The sequence below is a fragment of the Schistocerca piceifrons genome, unplaced genomic scaffold, assembly GCF_021461385.2.
Source record: "Schistocerca piceifrons isolate TAMUIC-IGC-003096 unplaced genomic scaffold, iqSchPice1.1 HiC_scaffold_1197, whole genome shotgun sequence".
Taxonomy (NCBI): Eukaryota; Metazoa; Arthropoda; class Insecta; order Orthoptera; family Acrididae; genus Schistocerca; species Schistocerca piceifrons.
In genome coordinates this window covers 50,001-55,000 of record NW_025727012.1, presented here as the reverse complement: position 1 = coordinate 55,000, position 5,000 = coordinate 50,001, and the positions used below count along the sequence as shown (strand labels likewise).

Below are 5,000 nucleotides of genomic sequence, written 5' to 3'. Positions count from 1 at the left end.
GTTTATGGTTAGAACTAGGGCGGTATCTGATCGCCTTCGAACCTCTAACTTTCGTTCTTGATTAATGAAAACATACTTGGCAAATGCTTTCGCTTCTGTTCGTCTTGCGACGATCCAAGAATTTCACCTCTAACGTCGCAATACGAATGCCCCCGCCTGTCCCTATTAATCATTACCTCGGGTTCCGAAAACCAACAAAATAGAACCGAGGTCCTATTCCATTATTCCATGCACACAGTATTCAGGCGGGCTTGCCTGCTTTAAGCACTCTAATTTGTTCAAAGTAAACGTGCCGGCCCACCGAGACACTCAATAAAGAGCACCCTGGTAGGATTTCAACGGGGTCCGCCTCGGGACGCACGAGCACGCACGAGGCGGTCGCACGCCTTCGGCTCGCCCCACCGGCAGGACGTCCCACGATACATGCCAGTTAAACACCGACGGGCGGTGAACCAACAGCGTGGGACACAAATCCAACTACGAGCTTTTTAACCGCAACAACTTTAATATACGCTATTGGAGCTGGAATTACCGCGGCTGCTGGCACCAGACTTGCCCTCCAATAGATACTCGTTAAAGGATTTAAAGTGTACTCATTCCGATTACGGGGCCTCGGATGAGTCCCGTATCGTTATTTTTCGTCACTACCTCCCCGTGCCGGGAGTGGGTAATTTGCGCGCCTGCTGCCTTCCTTGGATGTGGTAGCCGTTTCTCAGGCTCCCTCTCCGGAATCGAACCCTGATTCCCCGTTACCCGTTACAACCATGGTAGGCGCAGAACCTACCATCGACAGTTGATAAGGCAGACATTTGAAAGATGCGTCGCCGGTACGAGGACCGTGCGATCAGCCCAAAGTTATTCAGAGTCACCAAGGCAAACGGACCGGACGAGCCGACCGATTGGTTTTGATCTAATAAAAGCGTCCCTTCCATCTCTGGTCGGGACTCTGTTTGCATGTATTAGCTCTAGAATTACCACAGTTATCCAAGTAACGTGGGTACGATCTAAGGAACCATAACTGATTTAATGAGCCATTCGCGGTTTCACCTTAATGCGGCTTGTACTGAGACATGCATGGCTTAATCTTTGAGACAAGCATATGACTACTGGCAGGATCAACCAGGGAGCTGCGTCAACTAGAGCTGAGCAGCCGGCCGCCCGGGAGTGTGTCCCGGGGGCCCGCGCGAACACGCAAGCGTCCGCTCAATCATTCTGCAAACAGGAGGAGGCTGAGCTCCCCTGCACAATACACCTCGAAACCCTCTCAGGTCCCGGCGGCGCGCAGCGCCGTCCCAAGTACTTGGTCGGGTTCGAGAGAGGCGCAATCGCCCGGAGTTAGGCGAGTAGACGCTTTCGGTGCGACCACCCGTGCTCCCAACTGAGCTTGCCGCTGCCGACAGAGGCCCGGGAGCGTGCTGTCGTGGCATTGCCGGCGGGAGACAACACGCGCCACCTACGGTGACCGGCAGCTCCAACGCCAGCGCCACAGAAGGACAAAAGCCCCACTTGGGTGCCGAAGCGAACTCTCCCAGCACAGCGCACGCGCCAACACATCCGCACAGCTGCGATACAAACCACCAGCGAGAACCGCTGGGGCGACCGAGCAGCAGACGGCGTCGCGGCGCCGAGCGCCGGGCGGCGGCGCATCCTCAACGCACACAGTCCTCAATCGGACCAGCACACTGAAGATGTCCACCGCGCTTCGCACCGGGCCCGCGAGGACCTACTTTGGCCGCACGGCGCCGCGCGCAGGGTGCGCCGGCGCGCAGCTGCGACGCCTGCCGCGTCCGTCGGCCGGCGCGCCTGCCACTGGCCGCCCCCACCAGCCGGCTGTAGCGCGTGCGCCCACGCACCGCGCGGCCAGCACGCCGGGAGGCGCCCCCTCACCGGCCGGGGACGGTCCCACCCAGCCACCGCCGCGTATCGCTTCACACCCAGATGCCGTTCAGTTTCGTCGGCATGGTGGGTATCGCTGGAACAACCGGTTCGTACCTCAACCTATCGTCGCCATCACCGATTCACCCCTAGCGAGAACAACCGCACCACAACAGGTTACCATTTGTTCATTTGCGTAACTTCACCAGAAAACGCAGGCGTCCATCGCCATTTGCAACTTCAACGATTATTGCATGCCTGTGTCAGGTGTCACGCCACACTACGTCTGCCCACATACACGCAACAAAATGTGCACGCCTAGACAATACGTGGAAGGTGGCCCCCGTACGTATGCGATGTCCATTGCTCGAACGACTGTCAACCGGCCTCTGTAGCATGTCGCAGATATGGAACGCGGTGCACCATGCCATCACGGTGTGTGAGGAGAGACGACTAGGTCCGAATACATCAACAGACAGCTCATGCTGATCGCCATCCACGGCGTCCGTTCCTCCCACACGTCTCTATGGCGTACCACACTGCAATCCAGCTCTCATAGGGAGACGACACGTAGCTGCGTGCACAATATTTGCACTGTATGGTCCGCCGTTTTTGGGCGCAGTCGTTGTACGGTCACACATGTGCCACGATGTATCATTCGGTACATAAGGACGAATGTGCAGTACAGATTGTGGTTTACGCGTACGACATTAGCGGACGGTTGACACAGGCCGCACCACAACGTAGCCTGAGTACGTCGCATGCGAAGGGCATTGAACATGCAAACTTCTCACCAACCAGCTTGCGAAGGCAGGGGGGCAAGGTGGGGACGTGGGGAGGGGCGGCATGTACGTCCTGCTGCCATCCACATTACAGTGTACAGCAGGAGCATGTGGAAAGTCAGCAAGACTTGCAAGGTGTTTAACATGAAGCGATACACAGGGGAGCGGGCAGTGCGAGTAGCGAACTATATTGCGAGGGTTGCGGGTGGGCAACACTACACTAATTGAACGAGTCGTATAACAATTACAGAGCAGGTTTAGGCGACAACATGGGTTACGTTAGGGGACAACGTGGGTTACGTTAGGGGACAACGTGGGTTACTTTAGGGGACAACGTGGGTTAGGTTAAGGCACAACGTGGGTTAGGTTAAGGCACAACGTGGGTTAGGTTAAGGCACAACGTGGGTTAGGTTAAGGCACAACGTGGGTTAGGTTAAGGCACAACGTGGGTTAGGTTAAGGCACAACGTGGGTTAGGTTAAGGCACAACATGGGTTAGGTTAAGGCACAACATGGGTTAGGTTAAGGCACAACATGGGTTAGGTTAAGGCACAACGTGGGTTAGGTTAAGGCACAACGTGGGTTAGGTTAAGGCACAACGTGGGTTAGGTTAAGGCACAACGTGGGTTAGGTTAAGGCACAACATGGGTTAGGTTAAGGCACAACATGGGTTAGGTTAAGGCACAACATGGGTTAGGTTAAGGCACAACATGGGTTAGGTTAAGGCACAACATGGGTTAGGTTAAGGCACAACATGGGTTAGGTTAAGGCACAACATGGGTTAGGTTAAGGCACAACGTGGGTTAGGTTAAGGCACAACGTGGGTTAGGTTAAGGCACAACGTGGGTTAGGTTAAGGCACAACGTGGGTTAGGTTAAGGCACAACGTGGGTTAGGTTAAGGCACAACATGGGTTAGGTTAAGGCACAACATGGGTTAGGTTAAGGCACAACATGGGTTAGGTTAAGGCACAACATGGGTTAGGTTAAGGCACAACATGGGTTAGGTTAAGGCACAACATGGGTTAGGTTAAGGCACAACATGGGTTAGGTTAAGGTACAACATGGGTTAGGTTAAGGTACAACATGGGTTAGGTTAAGGTACAACATGGGTTAGGTTAAGGTACAACATGGGTTAGGTTAAGGTACAACATGGGTTAGGTTAAGGTACAACATGGGTTAGGTTAAGGTACAACATGGGTTAGGTTAAGGTACAACATGGGTTAGGTTAAGGTACAACATGGGTTAGGTTAAGGTACAACATGGGTTAGGTTAAGGTACAACATAGGTTAGGTTAAGGTACAACATAGGTTAGGTTAAGGTACAACATAGGTTAGGTTAAGGTACAACATAGGTTAGGTTAAGGTACAACATAGGTTAGGTTAAGGTACAACATAGGTTAGGTTAAGGTACAACATAGGTTAGGTTAAGGTACAACATAGGTTAGGTTAGGTTAGGTTAGGTTACACGTTGTTGTAAGGAAAGGTGTAGGGGGGGGGGGCGGGGGCGGCAGGTTCGTTGATAGTGATTATAGTAAGTGAATGCTTGTGACATGATCAGATTTGTCACGTCAGGATGCACCTTTGGCTTATTAGAGGCGGCGCTCCAATTCTATGCTTGTGTGAGACCTGTGTCTTTGACTCATGTCATTGTTTGTGCGCTGTGACAGGAGGTACTATTGTGATGTTGGGTGCACCGTTGTATAGGACATGTGTGGGTGTTGGTGCCTGGTCTGCGCAATGGTGGATGTCGAAAGGCTGGGATATTGTATTTTCCGCATGGACCTCCTGGTCTGGTTGTGATAGTGTGGATTGTGTAATGTGGCGGAGAAGATGCACTGGATGTTGTTCCATGCTGGTGCTTACATATTGTATGTGCGCCTGTTAGAAGCAGAGAGTGGTGCGTGATCAGAGTGTCTGGCTGACGTGTGGTTCCCATTGTGGGCAGACTCTTTCAGCATGTATACGGACAGTTGTGTATATTTGCTGTAGTTTGATGGCTCTGCATTGATTACTAATCAGCGCCGTGTGTACGGGTAATCTGGTTCCAGTCCAAAATGTTCCATCTGTGTACATTAGTGACAAAGACTCCCCCCATGCAGTGGGGCTCGGTCTGTTATAGCTCTTCCGCGTAATATATTTGCCCCACGTTTTTGCGACTGCGAGTGCGAGTGCAACGCGCATGGGGACCGACATGCTGATGGCTCGGTATCGGACGCCGTACAGTGAGCAACGCGATCGCGTCTCTCGCTCGTAAGTGGTACAGGTCGCGGCTCATGTATAGGGACAGCGGGAATGTCGCATATTGGAAATAACTCTTCATGAAACGCAAGTTATAGGGGTGGAT

The 5,000-nt window shown here is 52.8% G+C and overlaps 1 non-coding gene across 1 annotated transcript in view; it reads right to left on the bottom strand.

The window, feature by feature from the left end:
• Positions 1-1,126, bottom strand: part of LOC124729252 — a 1,909-nt gene extending 783 nt beyond the window's left edge. Inside the window, exon 1 of the ribosomal RNA XR_007007568.1 lies at positions 1-1,126. This exon is cut by the window's left edge and continues 783 nt beyond it. This is a non-coding gene — a ribosomal RNA (small subunit ribosomal RNA).
• Between the last annotated feature and the right edge of the window lie 3,874 nt (positions 1,127-5,000).